A 23,872-nucleotide genomic window follows, 5' to 3' on the forward strand; every position below is an offset into this window, starting at 1 on the left:
TATATATATATATATCTCATATATACATATAGTATATATTTATATATATATATATCTCATATATACATATAGTATATATATTTATATAGATATAGATATATAATTGCAGGTTTCTATCTGTTGTTACAGATATTTAGAAATTTATTTTTCTTTTCATAGAATGCACCTCTGTTAAATGAATAGGAAATGTTAAATTATTATATATTAAAATCATCACATACTATGGAGAAATCTCGACATTGCTACATTAAACATACCCTTTTCCATGGATCTATTTATTTAAAGAGTTCATATTTAATCCAAGACAAAGTGATATGGCCTTAAAATTTTTATTCATGTTGGGAGGATCTGATTCCATAAATGAATCCTGCAGGAGTGCAAGAAAAAGAGTACTGGGAAGATAATGCTACATCTGTCATTTCATCTTTTCTTCAGATGCTTGCTTAAGGCATGTGCATTTCCCTCTGCCCACTCAAAAAAACAGAAGGGAAAACGATCTGTTAGGAGATGAATGTTGCTAAGGATTATGGGATGGAGTATGCCCTTTATTTGTGTCCTGATACCTGCTATTCTGACCTCTGGTTACAGCCTTCTACCTAGCTTCTTAGTGGGCAGTAGGGGGGCCTTCCCTGGTCCTTGTCCTCTGAGTGACACAGCCCCACAAAGAGGACCAAGAAGATGTGGGGTTTTGGAGACTTGGTAGAGCATCAGGGAGAGGGGCAAGGGTCTTGTTTGTGCTGCCTGAGGCTGAAGTAGGCACTTCAGGAAGCCCCTATACATAGCAGGTGCCCATGTATTGTGTTTCTTTTCTTCTCCGGGTTTGGAAAGAGTGAGAGCAAATGAGGGCAGTGCCCACCACCATGACTATGCAGACTGACTGATGGTTTCTCCAAGAGAAACTGAGGGATATGATTAGGGAAAGGTGAGTGAGGCACTTGTCTGGCTTTAGCTATTGGATTGGTGTCCCCAGAGGCTTCAGTGTGTTGAAGTTTAATCCCCACTGTGAAGGTGGAAACACAATATATCAGTAATGTTCAGAGATGGGACCTTTGGAAAGTAGTTAGGATTAGCCAGGCATGGTGGCACATGTCCCAGCACTTGGGAGGCTGAGATAGGAGGATCTCCCCAAGTTTGAGGCCAGCCTAGGCTACATAGCGAGTCCCTGTCTCAAAAGAAAAAAAAAGAAAAAGAAAAAAAAAGAAAAAATTCATTCCAGGAATGAATCCTGGAAGCTTTAAAAGAAGAGGGAAGAGACCAGATCAATAAATGCATACATACACACATATGTGCTCCCTGTCTTTTGCTATGTGTTACCCTGGGCCACCTGGGGATGCTGCCAGTAAGAAGGCCAATACCACCTTGGTCTCTGGACCTTGCACCTTCAGAACAATGACTCCATATAAACCTCTTTTCCCTTATCAAGCAGCCTGCCTCAGGTATCTCAGTATAGTAAGAAAAATCAGAACCTACAGAACAAAACAAATGGGTTAATAAGATCTTTCAGTCCATTCTGGATGCTATATCAAAATACCATAGTTAAGGCAATTCATGAACACAGTTGTGGAGGCTGGATCAAAGATCCAGCAGATCAAAGCACCAGCAGACTTGGATCTGACATGGGGTCCTTCCTCATAGGTGGGGCTTTACGCTGGGCCCTCACATAGCTGAGGGCTTCTCCACGAGTGCACTGATCCCATTCATGAGAGTGGAGTCTTTGTGACCAGAGCCCCCCCCCTCAAGGCCTCACTGTTCATCACCTCATGTTGTAGTCAGGGTTTTGGCAAGATAATACATTTAACACAGTATGCATAATTTATAGGGTTGTTTTATGATATTTACCCAAAAAAGTCAAATACAAAGGAGTGCAAGAGATTAGCTGCACACTAAAAACCCAAAGAATCCAGTCAGGGCCCTGGATTTCACAGCATTGTCCCACACAAATCCAGTTGAAGGCTTAGAGTCCAAGACAATGGTCTCCACAAGGCAGCCCAGTGGCCTAGAGCGTATGGCAATGTCTCCTGCTTGTCAGTATTGAGAATCTGCACCTGGAAGACCCAAAGGTCAGTGGTAGAAGCCAGAAGACCTGCGCTGATGGGGTGAAGAATTTGTGCCACCATATTGGAGCCAGGAAGAGAGGCTCATGGTGAGGATCAGAGCTCCCCTGTTGAGAACAGGAGCCATTCTCAGTGATGGTGAGGCTCTTACTCTTCCTCCAACGAGGATGCCAAGTTTGCGTCAGGAAAACGGTCCACAACAAGCTTCTCCTAGAAAATCAGTAGCCCACTATCTTCCCCTCCAGTTCTCTTTTTATGGCTATTGGCAGCAATCCTTAACAATAGAAATTCCATACCCAGACCAAGATGATTCAGTTTAGCTGGGCCTTACAAGTAAGTTGACCATTAGTTAATCCACCAAATCTTTGGAGTTGGGTTTCAATATATGAATCTTGAGGGGACACATATATTCAGATGATAGCAAAGGAGATGTGAAAATCTCAGTAAACAAGATAAATAATATTTAATGATAAAATAACAATGAATGCCCCAAAACCCAAGGAATAAAACAGTGATATTTGAAATCAAGAGAGGATCTGACTCAGCACTTGGATAATTTACCTCACATCCTCTCCCTGGTCCTGGCCCTGGATAAGTTATTATTTCCATCTTCACTGCCTCAAGAACTTCCTTTTAAAAAAGAGCAAAGCAGCCAGGCATGGTGGCCCACCCCTGTACTCCCAGCACTTGAGAGGCTGAGGCAGAAGGATCGCTGTGAGTTTGAGACCAGTCTGGGCTGCATAGTGAGTTCCAGGTCAGTCTCAACTACATAGTGAGACCCTGTCTGAAAAAACAAATGAACAAACAAAAAAAACAAAGATAAAAACAACAAAAAAGAGCAAAGCAGAAGTTCCTTTAATTGAACTCTAAAATACAGTGTATAGCTTGATGAATCTTTACATATTCACACATAAATCCAACCAGAATCTGGCCCAAGAAACTGAGCCGAAGAGGTGAGGATAAGCCCTAGCCTGACCTTTTCCTTCATTTTTTTTAATTGGAGTAAAATTCATACCATATAAAATTACCCAAGTTAAAGTGTACAATTTAGTGGCATTTTGTATACTCACTATGATGTACAACTGCTACCTCTATCAAATTCCAAAATACTTTCACCTCTCCAAAAGAAAACTCTAGTTGCTGGAGATATATCTCAGTGGTAAAGTGCTTGCCTACCACCACAAACAAACAGCCAACCAACAAATATTGTTTTGAGAGCCAGGCATGGTGGCACACGCCAATAGCCCTAACATTTGGGAGGCTGAGGAAGGAGGAACTCTGTGAGTTTGAGGCTAGCCTGGGCTATGTAGTGAATTCAAGGCCAGGCTAAACTACGTAGTGAGACTTTCTCTCTCTCAAAAAAAATCTGTACCCATTAAGGAGCCATTCTTCCTATCTTGTCCCTACTCCCTGACAAGCACCAATCAGCTTTCTATCTCTAGGATTTACCTATTGTGAGTATTTCTTATACATGGAATGACAATATGTGCTTTTGCACCTGACATTTGCGTATCATGGTATCTCCAAGATTTATCCATGTGTAAGCACTTCACTGCTTGTTATGAGGGGAAACTACTACAGTGCATATCTAAACTGCATTCCAAGGATTTACTTGTTGATAGGTATTTGAGTTGTTTCCATTTTTTTTGACTCTGGTGAACAATGTTGCTCTGAACATTCAGATACAAGTAATTGTTTGAATAGCTGTTTTCAATTCTTTTGGGTATGTATGCAAGAGTGACATTGCTATGCTGTGTAAAAATTTTATGTTTCACTTTTTGAAGAGATGCTGTCTGCTCCGAGGCAGCACTATTTTATGTTTGCCTGTAGTACATATAGGGACAGGGTCTTTGCACCCTCACCAACACTCCCTTCCCTTCCTGCCTTTCTTTTTAAAAATTGTTGCTCTCCAACTAAGTGTGAGAACTCATTGTGGTTTTGATTTGCATTTTGTGAACGCAAATTCACAAAATTTGTTGTTGTGATGTTGGGTATCTTTTCATGTGCCTTTTGGTCCTGTATATTTTTCTTTGGAGAAATGTTTATTAAGACTTTGCCCACACAAGGGGAAAAAATGAGAACCAAGACCTCTCATGTAAAGGTACAAGATCCCAATAATGAATGTAACTGTACTGTATACCTAAAATGTGCCAATAAACTCAATGAGAGAGACAAAAAAAAAAAGACTTTGTCCATAAAAAGATTGGGTTAATCTTTCTGCTCTTCGGTTACAAGCATTTTTATATTTTCTGGATACTAGACACTTTAGAGATTTAGAAATAACAAATATTTGTTATCATCTGCTCAGACTGCTGTAATGAAATGCCACACGCTGGGTGGCTTGAACAGAAATTCATTTTCTCACAGTTCCAGAGGCTGGCAGTACATTGTCAAAGCACTGGCTAAGCCAGGTGACGGGCACATGACTAACTTTAGCTACTTCACAAAACTGAGGATAAATTCAACAGCCTGGAAAATTAAGGGAGACCTTGTCTCAAAGCAAAATAAAAAAGGCTGAAAATGTAGCTCGGTGGTAGAGTGCTTGCCTCATGTGCACAAGGCCCTGGTTTCGGTCTTCCCCTCTCCTTCAAAAAAAGCTCTGGCAAATTTGGTTTCTGGTGAGCAGCTTGTAAATTGCTATATCCTATGTCCTCATGTGGGAAAGGGTGGAGATCAAAGAACTCTCTTGAGCTGGGGATTTAGCTCAGTGGTTCCACTGCCTGCCTTGCAAGCTCAGGAACCCGAATTTGATCCTTGGTACAAAAAAAAAAAAAAGAAGGGTTGTTCAAAGAACTCTCTTGAGCCTCTTGTCTTGTCTGTAAGGACACTAATCTTATCAGATCAGGGCCTTACCCTCATGACCTTTACAGCAAAGTGCCACTGCTCAGCCTTACAGCCAAGTGTTACAGCTCTGTGTTACAGTGAAGTATTCCTGCTAGTTGAAGGTTTCTGGTGGCAGAGAAGTGGAGCAGCGCTTGGAGAGATGGAGGGATTCTTTATTATGCCTGCAGACTCAGAGAAGATCAAACTCTGAACTCTGAGCCCGGAAACAGCAATGCAAGCAGCCTTATATAGAGATCTTTGGGGTAGGTGGATGGGCTCATTGAGGTGGATGGGTGGAGTTAAGGGAAAACAAAAAAAATTTTTTGGTACCAGGGATTGAACTCAGGACATTGGGCTTGCAAGGCAGGAGCAGTGCCACTGAGCTAAATCCCCTGCCTTAGAGAACATTTTTGAAACCTTGGTACAAACATCATGCAGCACAAACAGGAACACTGTGCGGTACAAACAGTTACATTTATTGAACAGAACTTTTTTTTTTTTTTTTTTTGAGACAGGGTCTCACTATGTAGTTGAAACTGACCTGGAACTCACTATGTGGCCCAGTCTGGTCTCGAACTCACAGCGATCCTCCTGCCTCAGCCTCCTGAGTGCTGGGATTACAGGTGTGCGCCACCACGCCCGGCTTGAACAGAACATTTTGATACACTGGGCCAAGAACATCCTGCAGTACTAGTGGTTGTGTTGTTTGAACAGAATATCCTATGGTGAGAACATAGTGGCGGGGGCGTGGCAACAAAGGCCTGCCTTATCATGCATTATTATTTTTATCAAATGACCTCATTCAAATCTAATTACTTCTTTAGAGACCTTATCTCAACATCCCGCTCTCCCACCAGCGGTTAGGGCTTTAGCATATACATTTGGAGGGAATTTAAACATTCGTATGTAACAGTTGTCCCCTCCCTTCATTTAACATGATGCATGAATTTTTAGTTTAGCCCAGCTTACCTAGTTTTTCTTTGGTTGCTTATGCTCTTAGGTGTTACATCTAGGGATCCACTGTCCAATCTAAGGTCATGAAAATTCATTCTTATTGTTTTCTAAAAGTTTTCTAGTTTTAGCCTTTACATTCAGGATTTTGATTCTTTTTGAGTTAACTTTTGTGTACGGTGTGACACAGATGTCCAACTTCATCCTTTTGCATGTGGGTATCCATGTGTTCCAGTTCCATTTGTTGGAGAGAGATTTTCCCCATTGAATGATCTTGGTACACTTGTTAAAAATTGATGCAGTATGTATATGCACAAACTCCCCGTGACAAATATGTTCATTATGTATCCTCAACATGTACTAATGAAAAATGCTACTCCAAATGAAAAAAAAAAAAAAGAGAGAAAAGAAAGAAAAAAGAAAAGAAAAGAAAATTAACTGATGATAAATATATGGGTTCATTTCTGGATTCTCAGTTTTATTGCATTGCTCTATATGATTATATGTCTGTCTTATGTCAGTACCACACTGTTTTGGTTTCTGTAGCTTTGAAGTAAATTTTGAAATTGGGGCATGTGGGTCTCCTAGCCTGGTGTTTATTACCATAGATTAATTTTGCCTAATATAGCAATTTATATAAATGGAATCATATAATATGTATTTGTGCTTGGTTTCTTTCACTTAATATTATATTTGAGGGCTACTGTTTTTGGGTAAGTTAAAAATTATTAACACATTTAAATAATTAAAAAAGTCAAACAGGATGAACATGAAGAACAGTTCTGAGACAACAAATGTATTTCTTGAGAGAGGCACAAACAAGACTCTGACAGTGTTCTAGTCACTTTCCTGCAGCTGGACACAACACTCAACACCTACAATGAAAAAGCCCCTTCAAAAAGCCCAACCTTGAACACACAAGGTTTTGGGGACATTTTAGATCTAAACAGGAACATTTAGTGTACCTGTTCCCTGTACTGCAGAGATGGTAGCACACACAACATACTTTATTCATACTTTCTAAATATTCCTCAGTCAGGTTAATATGTGTCTATCCCTACTGCCATTTCTCACTCCAGCTTTAATTAATTAATTTTTTTTTTTGCTTTTTGAGACAGGGTCTCACTATGTAGTTGAGACTGACCTGGAACTCACTGTGTAGCCCAGGCTGGTCTCGGACTTACAGTGATCCTCCTGCCTCAGCCTCCCGAGTACTGGGATTACAGTCGTGCGCCACCACGTCTGGCCAGACAATGGAATATTATTCAGTACTAAAAAGAAATGAGCTATCAAGTCATGAAAAGACATAGAGAAAACTTAGCTGGATATTAGTAAATGAGAGAAGCCCTGTTGCAAAGACCACAAACTGATTCCAACCATATGACATTGTGGAAAAGGCAAAATTATGGAGACAGTAGAAAGATCTGCGGCTATTGGGGTTGAGAGGAGGAAGGGATGAACAGGCAGAGCACAGAAGATCTTTAGGGCACTGAAATTATGCTTTGTGATACATAGTGGTAGGCACACGTCATCACACATTTGTGAAAACCCCTAGAACATGCAACAGCCACAGTGAACCCCACGGTGAATCGTGGACTTTTCATGAAGTACCATGCAGGTTCATCAGTTGCAAGAGGTGGGAGAGATTGACGATGAAAGGAGCCGAGTGTGTTTGCTTTTGTTCAAATTCATTATGTAACTAAAACTGCTTTACATAATGAAGTGTTATTTTTGTATGGGGACTTTTAGCTTCAAAAAATGTTGGGAATTCCCTAGCTGGGCTCATCCTGTCCCAGTTTCTTTTCACATTATGATTTTTGTATTGGAAATTAAACTCAGGACTTTGTGCTTGCCAGGCAGGCAGTACTGGTGCCACTGAGCCAGATCCCCAGCCTACATATTCTGCTTTTATCACTCTTCCTCTTACATGGCTTGCCCTTCCCCTCCTCTTCCACCTGGTCCTGGGGCTTGGTGCAAGTGAAGCTTTCTTTGGAGCAGCTTCTTCTGGGTGCACCTCTGCCCCTGAAACTATTCATTAGTGGAATTTAGAGCAGCTGCTTTGGTAGGAACAGCTGTGCTTAGGAGTCTGTTCTCATCCATTATCTATGATTTATGCATCCTTCCCACAGCTGGATCATTCTCTAATTTAAAGGGTGATAGCTTGGAATAAGGTGGGAGGTGTGGAGGGGATGGTCTGTGTGGCACAGGGTGAGGCAAGAGGAAATTCCACATACTCAGAAGGCCAGACTGCTGCTGAATCTGTTGTCTTTGTTTCACATCTGTGCCTCATCTGATCCATTCATTGGCCCCTCCATCAGGGAGAGCAACCCCCTTTTATAGATGAGGAAACTGGGCCTCTCAGAATTCCGAATGCTTGCCAGGTCATGTAGAGGTAAGGCAGGTTTGAACCCAAGTTTTCTGACTGTGACCACAGGACCAGAAGACCCCAGTGACTTTGGGGAGCGGCAACACAACTGAGATCCTGTCCTGGGCTGAGCTGGGGACACAGTGGCAGGGTTGGGCCCCTGTGGTCCCTGGGCCCTGAGCATGCTGGGTCATGGGAGAAGGGGGTCAAGAGCTTGGTCTTCTGTGTGTTTTCCCTCTATTTCCTCCAGCTGGACCTTCTTCCTTCTGGCTTGGGCCTGCCTTTCCTCACTCAACACGTGGGACCCTTCAGAGAGCTGGGCCAGTGGGTGGAGGTGCTCCAGCCTCAGTGCCCTTGGTTCAGAGGATACAGGCTTTCTGCTGGGGTGAGCCTGCTCTTCTTCTTTCTCCTCCAGCAACTCTTGGATGTTTGTGACCCCTAGGGAAGGCCTGTGGTGGCTCAGGGCTGGGAGGTGCACCCAGTGCCTGGGGCAGGGCTGGAGCCTGCATTCTGAGTCCTCCCACATGCTGGGCCCTCAGAGAATAAATCACCAGCCGAGGATATTTTCAGACACGGCTTAGTTGAATAAGTCATGACTAGGGAGAGACAGCACAGTGTCGGCTGATCTGAAGGCCTGGAGCTGGTTCCTCAGAGGGCCAGGGATGTTCCAGGCTCCAGAGTCAGGCCTCTCCCTCCTGCCCACAGTGCCTTCTCTTCTTCCCAGAGCCAGAAGCTCCCCAGGGGAGGCCTCCCTCACTCCCCTCCACTTCTCAGCAGCTCCTCTCTTCCTGTTCTTATATCTTGATCCAGTCTCTTTTTTATTCCATATTTTAAAAAATACCAATTGAGTCTCTGCCTAGGGTGGGGGTGGGAGACCAGAGGGTGAATAAAGCAGGGTCCTTTCCTGGAAGTTGCCTTTCCCCTGTGGGGATTTCAAGGAAGGACGTGCAGGCACAAGAAGGCAATGTGCAGGGATCAGATCTAGGCTGGGTGGGGCTCAGAAGAGGGAAACCTCTGGTCTAGCTGGGAAGACCGGGAGCTGCAATGCTGGTGCTGCTTTTCTGTGTTGATTGTTGTTCGCTTCCATTTTTCCTTGCTCTGTGCATCTTTCTCAAACGTGCTCTGGTACTAGCTTCTCTGTTAGGCTCTGGGGGACATAAATGACTGATATGCAAGATATAACGCATTCTTTATATTCTTGAAGGCAACTCAATTTAGACTCCAAATTGCCTCTTGCTTGGTGGGTGTATGAGATAGTCTGCTGCTATAACAATATTTGGATGGATAGTTTATAGATAATAGAAGTTTATTTGGCTTATGGTTCTTGAAGTTGGAAGTCTAAGCACTTGCCACCAGCATCCAGTGAGGGCCTTTGTGCTGTGTCACAGCCTGGCAGAAAAGCAAGTAAGTACATGCAAGACAGAGAATTAGGGTAATTTCATGAGGAGCCCACCCCAGCAGTAACAGCCTCAATTCACTTAAAAGGGCAGAGCGCTCCCCATGACCTCTTGACCTCTTCACCCTTGCAATCAACTTCCCCATGAGCCGTGGAGGAAGAGGGCCAGTCATAGCAGTGATAGCACACTGTTGTTTCCTGGAGTCCCCCAGCTAAAGGCAGTGCAAATTCTGGGTCCCGGCAGAACTGAGGGCTGTGGGAAGAGAGGGAGGTAGTGTTTGCTGGGCTCTTCAGGGCTCAGATTCAGGGCAGGGAATCAGCCTGGCGTGGGAGTGGTGGTCATTTTTCTGTGAATCTGGTCATCTGCTGTGAACTACTGCAGAGCAGGCCGTGGTCCTCACTGCTGGCGGTACCTTGGCCTTGCCTCTCCAGCTCAAGTCTATAAGCAAGTCTCCTCTTCCCCAAGGACACAGAAGCTGGAAGCAAAGCAGATTTTTAGCATTATGACCTCCTGGTGGTGTTCTCTCACCCACAATTTGTCGGTTGAAGTCCTAACCCCCATAGTCTCAGAACATAGCTGTATTTGGAGATAAAGAGGTATTTAAAGAGGTGACTAAGCTATAGTGAGGTCTCTACAGAGGGTCCTTGTACAATGACAGTATTTCTATAAGAAGAGATTTTTTTATTTGGTACTGGGGATCGAACTCAGGACCTTACACTTTTGAGGCAGGTGACAGCACCACTGAGCTAAATCCCTGGCCTATAAGAACAGATTTGGACACCTGTGTATGCACAGACCATGTGAAGACCACAGCCATCCACAAGCCATGGAGAGAGGCTTAGAAGAACCCAGTGGCAAAGTCTTGATCTCAGACTGCCAGTCTCCAACCTGTGATAAAATAATTTCTGCTGTTCAAGCTATCTAAGTCTGGTATTTTGTTATGGCAGCCTGTCTGGTTTGTTTTCTGTTGCTATAACAGAATGCCTGAGACTGGGTAATTTACAAAGGCAGGAGATTTATGTGGGCCAATGATTCTGGAGGCTGGGACATCCCAGAACATGGAAATGACATCTTCTTGGCTTTAGCAAGAGCCTTATATTTCTACTGATGGCAGGAAGCAGAAAGGCAAGTGGACACTTCTGGAAGAGCAGTCACATGGTGGAGAGGAACAAGAGAAAGCCGAGGGCACAGAATATGTTTTATGGGGACCCGCTGCCATGCTAACCAATCCAGCCCCATGACAATGAGCACCCACATGAGAAAGGGACCCTCATTCACCTTTCACCTGTCTTCCACCAGGACCCACCTTGCAGCACGGCTGCATGGAAGAATGAAGTTGCATTGTGAGTTTTGGTGGGGACAAACTACATTCAAACCATAGTGCAGCTCTGGCAAACTAACAGTTGTGTTCAGCTGCTGTAACAAAAGATTCCCGAACAGTGGCTTAAACAAAATGGAAGTTAATTTTTAGCTCATGAATTAGTCAGAGGGCTGTCATGGGGATTCACACTTCTGACTTGCTCTCCTATCCCCTGGTATTTTTTCTTAGCTGTGTGATCCTAGAGAGCTCCCCATGTAGTGTTGCAGGGTCCATAGCATGAACAGGGGAAAAGGTAAAGGGCCTTTCTTCTAAAGGCTAGACCTGAGAGGTGTGTACACTGCTCTGCACATGCATTAAGGGACTGAATTCGGTCACACAGCCACATCTAACCACAAGGGAGGCTGAGAAATGTAATCTTTATTCTGGTGGTCTATGTGTCCAGCTAAAATATGGAGATTCACATGATACAAAGACAAGGTCAGGACTGCTGGGACATTCCAGTAACAAGAACAGGAATTGCCAATTTGTGTGAATAGAGGAAAAGGACAGGAGAAGATGGCAAGAATATAAAAAATCAATAATTCAGAAATTAGCTGCATAAAAATGAAGACTAGAAAGACCCTGTGTAAATTCTCTTCTCAACTGACTGCCAAGCTGCCAAATCCTGCCATCCTAGGGAAGAGTGAAAAACAAGCAATTACACCACAACAGGGCAATGGAGTAAAAATTCTTACAGCTTTCACTGATATTCCTGTTAGGAAGAAGCTATAGAGAAGTTTCCCTGTGTGTTAGGAGCTGACGGGTGTTAAGCACCTGGGATGAGAACTGGGCGGTTCTGAGAAAGGAGAGTGATAGCTCTGAATCGTTGTGGGGAACACACAGAAATCAGACACTCGGAGGACAGAAGGCAAGGCCAAGTCAGAGGGGACAGCTGAATGTGGACTGATAAAATTCCCAGTACGGGATATTTTCTGTTCAATTTTAAATTATTTGCATTCTGTAATGTAGGTCTTACAAACCTTCAGTCAAATCTACTAAATATATAAAGCCGTGTGTGTGTGTGTGTGTGTGTGTGTGTGTGTGTGTGTACATTTCACACCTGGGTCATTTTCGCCTGGCAGAAGTGATTGGAGAAGCCATGAGCTTAGAATTACAGAGACTGGGATGGAGGTGGGAGTGGAGTTTTAGCCAGGGTCATTGAATCTCAGAGAGCAAAGTACTTCAGCCAATATCTGGATTACAGTCACAGGCAGAAACTGGTCACTGGGTTCCAGAGGACAGCTCCTGTGCTGGGGGAGTTGGAGAAGGTGTCGCAGAAGAAGTGATGCTCTGGGTTGCCTTCAGGGAGAAGTAGGCTTTCCGGGAGGGAAGCAATAGACATCCCAGCAAAGGAAAGAAATTCCACCAGGAAGCTTCAGGAGCTCTTGTGCAGGCCTAGCACACTGAGCAGGGCTTTCAGAATGCATGGAAGATTGAAAGGGAATATTGAGGCTGGTGGTGCACTCCTATAATCCAAGCACTCTGGGAGACAGAGGCAGGAGGATCTCAAGATCAAGCCCATCCTGGGCAATTCAGTAATTTAGCAAGACCATAACTCAAAAATTTTCTTTGAAGGATTTGGGATGTAGCTCAATGTGAAGGCCCTGGGTTTAATCCCCAGCACTGGAAGAAAAGAGGGGAAAAAGATGACTTTTTCTGAAGATCATTTTCCCAGTCCTGATTTCCTTGGATGATTGTCAACACTTGCCTGGCTCCTGGGCTTTGCAAAGCAGAAAACTTTCTCCTGAGGGGACAGAAAGGGATGGAGAGGAGCTCTCTTGAATGAGAAGCTACCTTGGGACAGACACTAAGAAGATGTGGGGGTGTGCAGGTAGCCCTCTAAATAGTGCTCATCTATCTCCCTTGCCTAAAGCCTGGAGCAGCTGGTACCAGGCAGATGGAGGCACTGTCACTGCTGAGGAGGAGCTGTTTTTGGAGATCTCATTCTATCTCCAGAATGAGATGGATTTACTCACCACATCTCAGGCAGTGCCAGGGCAGCTCCTGGTGGAACTTTCCCCTGAGACGGCAGAGTAAGAAATGCGCATTTTAAAATATGGTCTTTTTTTTTTTTTTTTGAGACAGGGTCTCACTATGTGGTTGAGACTGACCTGGAACTCACTATGTAGCCCAGGCTGGTCTCAAACTCATAGCAATTGTCCTGCCTCAGCCTCCCGAGTGCTGGGATTACAGGTGTGCACCACCATGCCCGGCTGGTCCTTGTTGTTTAAGACAGGGTCTCACTATGTAGTTCAGACTGTCCTGGACCTCATGGCTGTCCTCCTGCCTCAGCTTCCCAGGTGCTGGCATTATAGGTATGTGCCACCACACCTGGGTGCTAAGAGATATGCACTGTGATGGCAGCTCGATTTTAGGTGAAAAGAACAAAAACCGTCAAGATCACACAAACCACTTTTTCTTTCCAAAATCCCAATCAGACAAATTCCTCCACCTTCTTAGAGTATATGGGAGTGTGTGTGTGTGTGTGTGTGAGAGAGAGAGAGAGCGAGAGAGAGAGCGAGCGAGAGAGAGAGAGAGAGAGAGAGAGAAAGACAGAGAGAGAGAGAGAGGGAGGTAGAGACAGAGACAGAGGGAGGGAGAATAGCGTGTGGGACCCCTTTCATATGGAAGGAGCTTAAGGGGCAGATGCATGGCCCCTTAACCCCCAGGTTTCTTTTATTAATGGTGGGCTTAACCATTAAGCCTTGACTTAGCTAAGGGGGTGCCTCTCTCCTCTGGCTTGTTCTATAGCTTATTTCTGTATTCCCAGCACCTAGTACAGCGCCTGGCAAATAGTAGGTGCTCAGTACATATTTTTTGAAAGAAGGAAGAGAAGAAGAAAGGGTTAAACGTACTTTAAGTCACAGAGAGGGGGAAGGGAAGGAGCTCGTCTCTTCAGGATCTCCAAGTTGCAAATAAATTTAGTTGCTTGTAAGCATAAGTTAAAAAAAATACTATAGTAGTAGAGGGTAGAATCGGGACTATGAAAGTACATTATATGTAGGGAAGTATGGGTTCTTCTGTGAAAACTGTTTCTTGTGGGTGTTTATACTGGGTTGCTACATAAATGGCATAAGTCTATGAGTTGCAGTGCAAATAAGGCTGAAAAACTTGACTTCCTCCGTTCATCTGGATGAAATTGCAACTGCTATCTCCTCTATATAGAAATGAATTCAAACAGTGGGTACATTTATCAAAGGAAGAGAAACAATGACAGCACTTGAGGCTCAAAATAACAAGCCCATTAGTCTGTCTTTGGGGGAGTATGGCCAACGACAAAGGACTTTATCTGGAATAATAAATATCTGCAGTAGTTCATGCCCAAGGCTATGAAATAAAATTGCAAAATTGCACGTGAGGGCTGGTAGTTGTGACATCTTGCAGTGTTGCTAAAGCAGGAAACCTGAGCGCTATGTGAAGAGTTTGATTCCTGTGTCTGTGGTGAATTTAATAATAACAATAATTATATTACCAGTGCTAACATTCCTGTAAATTTGAGTTCTTTCCAGTTTTCAAATCTCTTTTACTTGCTTTTTCTCATTTAATTCTACAACAACCTGGGATTAGTCAGCCTAGCAGGACTACTTTAGAGGGAACAGGCTCAGAGAGGGTGGTCTTGCTGTGTGTCCTAGCTCTGCCCTGCTAGGTCCTGTGGACAGTGGAGGGGCCCAAAAATACCTGCTTCCCATCCTGAATTCACAACCCATTAAGAGGTAGAGATGCAGAGTGGAGATAAAAACACCCTCTTAATAGTGGGCAAATGTTAGTGTGGACCAGGATTATGACCACCAGGGGCTCTGAGGTACCCTCCTGTCCACTGCAACTTGACCCTGGGTAGGACTCAATCTTTGAGGCATAACAGGTCTCACAAAAGCAGAGGTCTTTAGGGATCCTTCCCCCAAAAGAATCCATCCTCACAATTGATATGGAAAATATTTTGTAAAATTAAATACTATCGATAAAAACTCAGCAAAAGAAATAGACCAGCATCCCTAAACCAGAAAAACAGGATCAACAAACACAGTACAATAAGTTTCCTTCCAAGAGGGAAAAATACTGGAAGCGTTCTTTATGAAATCAGAAGGAAGACAAGGATGCCTCCCACCACTACTCCTGTTCCGCACTGTGCCAGGTCTTTCCAGGGCATGAGGTAGACACACACACACTCATACGCACACTCACACATTCACATGTGCCCGCACTGGGTCAGAAAGGAGGAAGCAGTGCTGTTACTACAAAAAAGGTATGGTTTCTTTATAGGAAGTTCATAAAAATATATATTACAATTATGTGAAATAGCAGGAAAGTTTGACAAAGATGGAAGCCCAATAATATGCTGAAGTCAGTTGTGTCTCTAGACCTTAGAAACAATTAGGAGAGCAATGAATGCATTTTGTTACAATACTAAGAATAGCAAAAAACAGGAAACTATCATTTTTATTAAATGTCCAGAACAAGCAGTTTTACAGAGACAGAGAGTGGATTAATGGTTGCTCAGGGCTGGGGGAGGTTGAAAGAATGAGAGTTAACTGTTAATGAGTATGGGGTTTCTTTTTCAGGGGACAAAACGTTCTGAAATGAGGCTGGGGTGATGGCTGTCTAACCTGTGCATATATTAAAACACACTGACTAGTGTCTTAGTCACTTTCTGGCCGCTGGGACGCAGTACCCTATATTTGAGTTAAAGGAGAAGAGGTGATTTTGGCTCTCGTTTAGTCCGCAGTCAGCTGGCTCCCAGGCAGGACATAGGCACAGGGGTCTGGGGAGTGGGGCTCTCTTCCTGCAGGGGAAGCCGGGAGTCAGGAGGAGCTGGGGAAGGAAACTGAAGGTTCGAGGTCACGCCCTGCTGAGTCCCCTCTTCTGGGAAAACTCCACCTCCTAAGAGCATAGTCAGCTGTTGTGCCCTGATAATCCCATAAACCTTTCAAAAGCTCTGCCTAGGAGCCCTTGAGGCTTTGAGGGTGCATCCAGATATAAACCAAAACAAATAGTGTACTTTAAGATGAGCGAGCTTGAGGATATGTGAGCTGTACCTCAATAAAGACATTTAAACTTTTTTTTTTTTTTGGAAGCCAGGCACAGTAACACAGGCCTGTAATCCTAGAGATTCTGGAGGCTGAGGCAGGAGGATTGCAAATTTGAAGTCACCTGAAGCAATTTAGGGATACCCTGTATCAAAATAAAATTAAAAAAAAAAAAAAAAAAGGACCAGAGACAAAGCTCAAGGGTGGTTTGCCTAGCATGTACAAGACCCTGGGCTCAATCTCCAGCACTGAAAAACAAATAAAGAGATTATATAGATGACAAATAAGCCAGAGAAGAGGGTCTTGATAAGCCAGGCTCGAGGTGCATGCTTGTTCTCCAGCACTGTGGCAGGCTGAGATGGGAGGATTGCAAATTTGAAAGTTCAACTCCAGTGTGGGCAATTTAGTGACTTTGCAAGACCTTGTCTCTAAAGTAAAAGCTAGAAAAAAGGGTGGGATGATCGGGGGGGGGATTGTAGTTCAGTGTGAAGGCTCTGGGTTCAATCCCCAGTGCAGGGGGTGGGGAGGAAGAAAGAAAAAAGAAAGAATGAAAAAAGAAGAAAAGATACTTGATGATAATAATTGGCTAAATGCAAATTAATACCACAGTGAGATATCAGTATACATTTACCAGCATAGCAAAAAAAAAGAAACCAAAACAAACCAACAACAACACAAAACTGACAATCCCAGAAATGACAGGAAACCAAAAAAACTGAAATCTTCCTACACTGCTGACAGTAATGCAAAATAGCACAGCCACTTTGGAAAGCAATCTGGCAGTTCCCACAGAGCTACTACACTCTCACTGTGGACCTAGTGGTCCCACACCAGTGCGTTTATCCAGGGGAAGGGGTGGAGGGAGGAGATGACCAATCAGGGATGGGAGAGTTTCTGGAGCACTGTGGCAGGGGCAGCCCACTTTGTTTTATTTATTTATTTTTTAGGGGCGGACCACTTTAGCAAACAGTGAGCTGAGTACATTCTGTTTGCAGCATTGCTTCTGGTTGTCTGTATTATATTTACCATCATGGCTCGATTCTATAAGTACATGAATCCAGCAGAGGTTGAAGCTCAGTTTGATGTGGAAGAAAAAAGGAATGCAGGAAGAAGTGACCTGTATCCTACACTGGAGTCTGTCTCATAGACAAAGATGTGAGGGTCAGGCAGCTTGTGGAAGATGGACTGAGCCAGCTTTTGCCTTGACTTTTGTCCCCAGGGCTAGTGCACTCCATTAGATGGCCTTGAAGGAAAGACTTCGGAATTGGGAACCAAGCTAAGAAAGCTATTTTCTAAGGAGCCAGCAATGAAGAAAAACAATCTAGAAGAAGTCTTCTTTTGTAAGTCTTAATTAAAACACACATGCCCCTCTTTTTATTTTTTCCCCAAGAATGTACTTTGTATTAACTCTTCTCTGGCTACACAAATTAAATCAGTTTGGACTAACTTAATTTTTATTTTCATTTATTATTATTATTATTATTTTATTTTTATTTTTATTTTTTTTTTGGTTTTTGAGACAGGGTCTCACTATGTAGTTGAGACTGATCTCACTATGTAGCCCCGGCTGGTCTCGAACTCACAGTGATCCTCCTGCCTCAGCCTCCCGAGTGCTGGGATTACAGGCGTGTGCCACCACGCCTGGCCTAATTTAATTTTTAAACAGAGTTCCATATTGTTTTTGTCCAATTCTGATATGAAAACAAGTTTAAATGAGATAGAAGCCAATGCCCAAGGGGAATTCGCGGATAATGTGCCAGCTAGCATTGACTGACAACTTAATCTTTTTGTATGTTTTTCTAATCCTTATCTTTTTAAAAATTGTACATAACTCAGAGGATGACTCAAATGAAGGCCAGTAATGATTTTTAACATTTCAGTGATGTGAAACAAATTCCTCTTCTTAAGGGTAAAAAAGTGGTTTTCACAGGCCAGGGGAGAGGCAGAGTATGGTGTTAATGTTCAATGTGTGTGGACTTTCAGTTTGAGAAGACAGAAAAATGCTAGAGATAGATAATGGTGACAGCCTCACAACAATAAGAATGTACTTAACCTACTAGACTGTGTACTTACTGTGGTTAGCGTGCTAACTATATATATTTGGCTACAATTTTAAAAATCACACATATATAAAAAAACAAGGCAAACTCAGGCTGGGAGAAGACATCCATAATACACCGATTCAGCAAGGATTCCTATTTAGAATATATTAAGAGCTCCTGCAAATCAATAAGAGAAAGACAAACCAATTTAAAAATGGCCAAAAGACCTGGACAGGCACTTAATAGATTCAGATGGCTAATATAGTGGTCAAAGAAATGCAAATTAAAACCACAGTGAAATATTGCCACACACCTTTCCTCCTTTCCTTAAAATACTCTAAGTAAAGAGTCCCATTATTGGTCATGAACAGAGCACATTTCTTACCTCATTGGTAGAGTGCGAATTGGTACCACAACTTTGGAAAACTGTTTAAAACCATTGAAGCTAACCCTAAAACTATTCTATAATTCAGTAGTTTCACCACTGAGTATTTCCAAGAGAAATGAATGCATTATCTTCCCAAATGGGTACACGAAAGTGTTCACGGCATGTTGATTCAGGATAACCAAATGTGGAAAACAACTCATTAACAATCAAATGAATTGTGGAATATTCGTACAAGAGAAAACTACACAAACATTCAGACACTGTACACAGTGATGTGGATGAATGAATCTCATGGACATAAGGATGAGTGAAAGACCCAGATACATGAAACTATATACTGGATGATTCCAGTTATAAGAAGTTCAAAAGGAAGCAACACCAAGTCAGTATAGTGGTTACCCTGTGTGGGGGTTTTGAGCGAAGCAAAGGGGATCTGGGATGCTGTGAATGTGCTCTTTTGATGTGCATGGTAGTTACATGGGTGCCTATGTTGAAATTATACCCTTTAAACACATGAAATTTTTTGTATACATGCTATACTTTAATTAAGTTAATTAATTTTTTTGGTATTGGGGATTGACCTAGGGTCCTTGTACTTGTGAGGCAGGCAGCAGAACCACTGAGCTAAATCCTTGGCCCCTATACTTTATGTTTGTTTGGTTTTTTTTGGTACTGGGGATTGAACTTGGGTCCTTGCGCTTGCAAGGCAGGCAGCGGAGCTAAATCCCCGGCCCCCCTATACTTTAATTTTTAAAAGATATCATATAAAAGTGAAGATACATAGTGTAAACTAGAAATTATTAATCACACACATGCACACACATACACACTTGATAAAAGATCAGCATTCAGAATACATTTTGAGAACTCTTAGAAATCAATAAAGAAGAGTCAAACAGCCTAGTAGAAAAAAAAATGTGAATCATGAACAGGAATTTCATAGCAGGAACCCCTATAGCCAACAAACACACAAAGATATGTCCGACAACATCCATAGTCAGCGAAGAGGTGAATGAGACTAAAGATTACATCTTGTAACTCACGTGATAGTCAAAGCCTCAGAAGCTGGGCAAAATAAACTGTCAGAGTGCCTAGAAAGCAAAAAGATCTCACACACTTTCCTGGTGAGACAATGAATCGGCACAGCCAGTTAGGAATATGAAAACAACATGTGCGTGTGAAGTTGTACATCCAGAGCTCAGCGACTCCAGTCAATGTCCACTGGATGGGACTGTCCACCGCAGCGCTGTCCATAGTGACAAACCCCCAAGAACAACTCAGATGCTCAGACTGTGGTCCATTGGCACAATGGTGTGTGACGTAGCAGGGCAAACGGGTGAACAGTACTATGCTCAACATGGATAAATTTCATTGCAAACAGGAAGCAGGCAGGTCTCAGAGGACTGCATGTGGCTTGATACCCTTTTCATACAATTGAAAATCAAGCAATCTGTCACACAGTGCGGTCGCCTGAGGCAGGGGTGGGGGAGTGTAGGGGTGCAGTTGGGAAAGTGCTTCTTGGCAGAAGTAAGCACTGGTGTGGTCTTGTTCTTGGGTAAATGGTGGTCCTTTATGTTATTACATAAACAGGATCACGCCTTTTATGAAACGAGGATTACAAAGAACTCAGTTCTACATTACCTCAGTCTTCTCCAGAAACTAAAAGCTGAACTAGATTACTTAGATTTATTCTTCCCTCCTTCCAGATCTGAGGCTTCTGCTGCAAACATGTTCTGCCATGATTCTTGGTCAGTCCAAAAGGCATCTGAACTTGATTCGCTGCTTTTTATTTATTGGAGCCAGAGGCACCACAGCTGGCATTGTTCAAACAAAATTTCAGTTGCGACCGAAAACATAACCCCAAACCTTGGAACTGGGCGCTGAGGATTAATCCAAGTGCTACTCTGTAAATGAATTACAGAAAATTGGAGAAGTCCAGACTTCTTAATGGCATATTTACTTTAAAGTTGCTTAGATTAAGGACCTCTTAGAAGTCTTGGACCATAATGGATTCATTAAATAGAAACTAATTGATATTTTTTTATTTTACCAGGAAACGTTTCTCCTCCAAATGCATGAGATCACGTGGGTTGGTAGGGTTGAGGTTCATGCTGAAGGAATACATATCCAAAACTTAACAAAAGGTTTAGAAATGAGGGCACAGTTGGCATGGTATTTAATACCTAATACATTACTTTTTTCTCAGATTAACCTTCGAATAACTCAGGGGGAGGAGCAAGGAGGAGAATGCCCAGAAAATTACCTCAGCTGCAGCTTCTCCACATGCCAGGACCTGGCATATGGAGCAGACCCCCCTACACCACTCCTTTACTAGCAGCGCTGGACCCAGAACCCCGAAAGCTGCCTCCTCCCCAGTCATAACCTCACGTTAGCCCATTTTTAATGGAAATCTGTCCATGTCATCTGTCCATGGTTTCTTTAAATGACCTTGTATCATTTCCTGTCTTGTGATTGTCTCATCAGTGTTGCATTTTTGGTCTCAGTTTCCTTTGGAGCCTATAAGAGCTGGTTCTGAAGTCATCACAAAAAGTGAAAACCCTATAGGTCATCACAGGAAAATGACATGCCACTCCATGAATGGTTCAGCAGGGTCAGTTGTCCCCAGTGTGGAACAGATTGCTTATTCCTCTTTTGAGCAGCAGATAGGGTAATTGGCATACATTAGATGCCAAATGTATCAGTTAGAGTTCACCACAGAAATGGTCTTAATATAAAATAGCACATATGATACGTAAGAATTTACAAGGTAGGCTATAATGGCTGCCTGCAGAGTCAGGGGTGCAAGAATGTAAAAGGGCTGTCTCTGTACTGGAGGGCAGGAGGATCCAGATAAAAGTTGAAGGCCTGGAGCTCACTGCAGAATCCCCTATGAATCTGTATTGGGGAGCTGAAGGGTTTGTGCTGGAAGCCTGAAGATAGACGTCCAAAGCGAATGTTGAAGACTGGAGCTCCTCTGAAGAAGCAAAGCAAGGCTTCCTTCTTCTTGCCCTTTTTATCCCATCCGGGCTACAAGCCTATTGGTTGGTGCCACCCACACCCAGGGTGGGTCTTTCCTCATCAGTAAATTAATCATTCACACACATCCAGAACTCTGCTAAGGTAATGTGCTAGGTGTTTCTTAGTCTAGTTGACACTGCAATTAACTATCACACCATACTTAAAAAAAGTTAACTTTTGACCACCAGAACAATGCTTAGCCACACCAAGAGTGGTCATAGGGGGCAAATTCAAGTTTCCAGAAACATAGGCTCACTGTGAGATGAACACTTATTGGCTCAGGGGTGAGCATCCATTTCCACACTATTGAAATTGGCCTTTCCCCCTCTTCCTGAGCTTAAAGAGTTGAATTCATCTAAGTGAAGAGCTCACGTGCTGCATGTGGCTGTATCTGTCTTCAGCATTCCTGGCCGTAACATACCCTGTTCTCCCAAAGTCTCTGGAACCTGGCAAAAAGTCCTGAAATTTTAAAGTTTTCTGTATGTCATAGGGTCACAAGAGGTCTGCTACCTTCTGTACGGTATAAGTCAGAAGCTAGAACAGGAAATGAAGCCAATGGCTGAGATAGGTTTGGCACACTACTAGCAAGACATATGGGACATCCTGGATGGAGCACAGGAGATGTCAGAAGGGGAGAGGACAGTCAGGGGGAAGCAGTGACAGGGTCACCAAGAGAAGAACCCTGGAAAATAAAAAGAATTTGTTGGCCCAGAGATTTTGGCGATTCAGGTAAGGCTATATCCAGTGCTCTGATCATTTAATAGGGACGATTTCTCTTTCCGTCATTTGGCTGTTGTTCAGCATTGGCTTCGTTTTCAGGGAGGCATCTCATCACCCTCCCAGAACAGGAGAAAATATAATTTTGCCCCAACCCTCCTAAGTTGCTAGTTGGGACAGACATCGATAACAAAAGACTGATTAACACAGAAAAGCAAGCAAGTTTATTAATGTGTGTGATGCCCACCATGTTGGAGAAACACAGTGTGCTGGCTTAGAATTATAGGCAATAACTTTCAGAAAGTTTTAGGCAAAACACAGTAACTTTTAGAAAAGTGACAAAACGAAGGAAAGCAGACCTAGACCACCAAAGGTAGCAAAGTAAATACATGTGAAGACATTAAGGGAATATGTTTGTTTATAGGTTCTTGATCCATCTCTGAGCTGATAAGGTTGTCTTTAGTAAAGAAGAATGCATATCTTGTCTTTAGAAATAAAAGACAGAGGCATGGGGGTGTAGGAAGAGCTCCCCCTTTGTCTATTGCTTCTCAACTACCTTCAGCTCAGAAACATTTGTGGCAAAGAAGCATATTCTGGGGGGACATATTCTAGTTTCTGTCTCCCCAAAATGGTGGCCAACAATTCCAGAGAGTGTCTTCCTTGATGACCAAGTGTCTACCTCCTCTTGTCTCACTAACTTGAATAGACTAGGTGTCTGTCATGGGCTGGAGGAATAGATTTCTTCCTTCTTAGCTTAAGCCAATCAGCCTCCCTCCACATCCCTTACTTCTGGGAGCAGAGAATGGTCAGAAAATCCAGGAGATAAGCCCATGGATTGAGGATGGGGAAGAGGAAATCAAGCAACTGATATTGAAGCAGGGGAACAAAAGTTGAGGAAAATCCTTATACTTGGACATAGCAATAAATCTCAGCTCCCACATCTCAGCAGGGCCCGGAGCACAGAGTTGTGCAAGATAGTTCTGGTGGATGCTTTGAATGGGCAGGAAAGGACAGAGCTGCAATGGTATAGATGGGGCAAGTGTTAAGATTAGGTGGGGCTCCTGGTGCCTGGAAGTATGAAACATAAATTGACATTCAACCATTGATTAAATCAGTGGTAGGATGGACGAATGGACGGTTGCATGTGTGCATGGATAAATTGATGTGTGGATGAAGGTGAAATGGCTTCCCTTCTGGGAAATTCCTACTTCAGCATGATCCCTAGAAGGGTCACCTCACTGCATACACTCTTCTAGATCCCCTTCCCCACCATTTTGACATAAATCCAGGTTGGTTCTGTTGAATGGAGACCAGGCCGCATGTCAAAAGATATGAAAGGAAGGAGGGGTATGCTGAGCCCAGCATGATTATTTAATTTATGTGCATTTAACTTGTGTACCCACACATCCATTCATTTATTCAACAGCACTTACAGGACCACTGTATGCCACCATATTGTCAGTGGGGACTGGATCTGTGCAAAGGGCTCACACACGCTGAGAACCAGACAGAAACTGTTCAATGAGTGTATCAGGCAGTGTACAAAGTGGAGAATGGCCCTCTTCCCGAGTGTAGCCTATTTCAGTGTCAGTTCATTGTTACTAGGAGAAAATGCCAGGAAATAATGTCAGGTATTTTTTTTATCATGAAAATAAAAAGTCAATATTTTTATATAAAATCTGTTTTTTCACATGATAATATCTAATGCAGGGTCTTTTTTTTTTTTTTTTTTT

At 43.1% G+C, this 23,872-nt stretch overlaps 1 long non-coding RNA gene across 2 annotated transcripts in view; it reads left to right on the forward strand.

Annotated features, from left to right (window-relative positions):
- LOC117286344 overlaps positions 1-20,819 on the forward strand; it is a 32,865-nt gene extending 12,046 nt beyond the window's left edge. The window contains exons 1-3 of one of the 2 annotated variants that reach the window (XR_004517482.1): positions 17,010-17,093; positions 17,194-17,314; positions 20,611-20,819. This is a non-coding gene — a long non-coding RNA (uncharacterized LOC117286344). Of the gene's footprint in view, positions 1-17,009; positions 17,094-17,193; positions 17,315-20,610 lie in introns of those variants that run through there. The other variant, XR_004517483.1, reaches the window with a different exon arrangement.
- Positions 20,820-23,872: the final 3,053 nt, after the last annotated feature.

Source organism: Fukomys damarensis, unplaced genomic scaffold (genome assembly GCF_012274545.1).
Source record: "Fukomys damarensis isolate Sample0158 unplaced genomic scaffold, DMR_v1.0_HiC HiC_scaffold_16, whole genome shotgun sequence".
Taxonomy (NCBI): domain Eukaryota; kingdom Metazoa; phylum Chordata; class Mammalia; order Rodentia; family Bathyergidae; genus Fukomys; species Fukomys damarensis.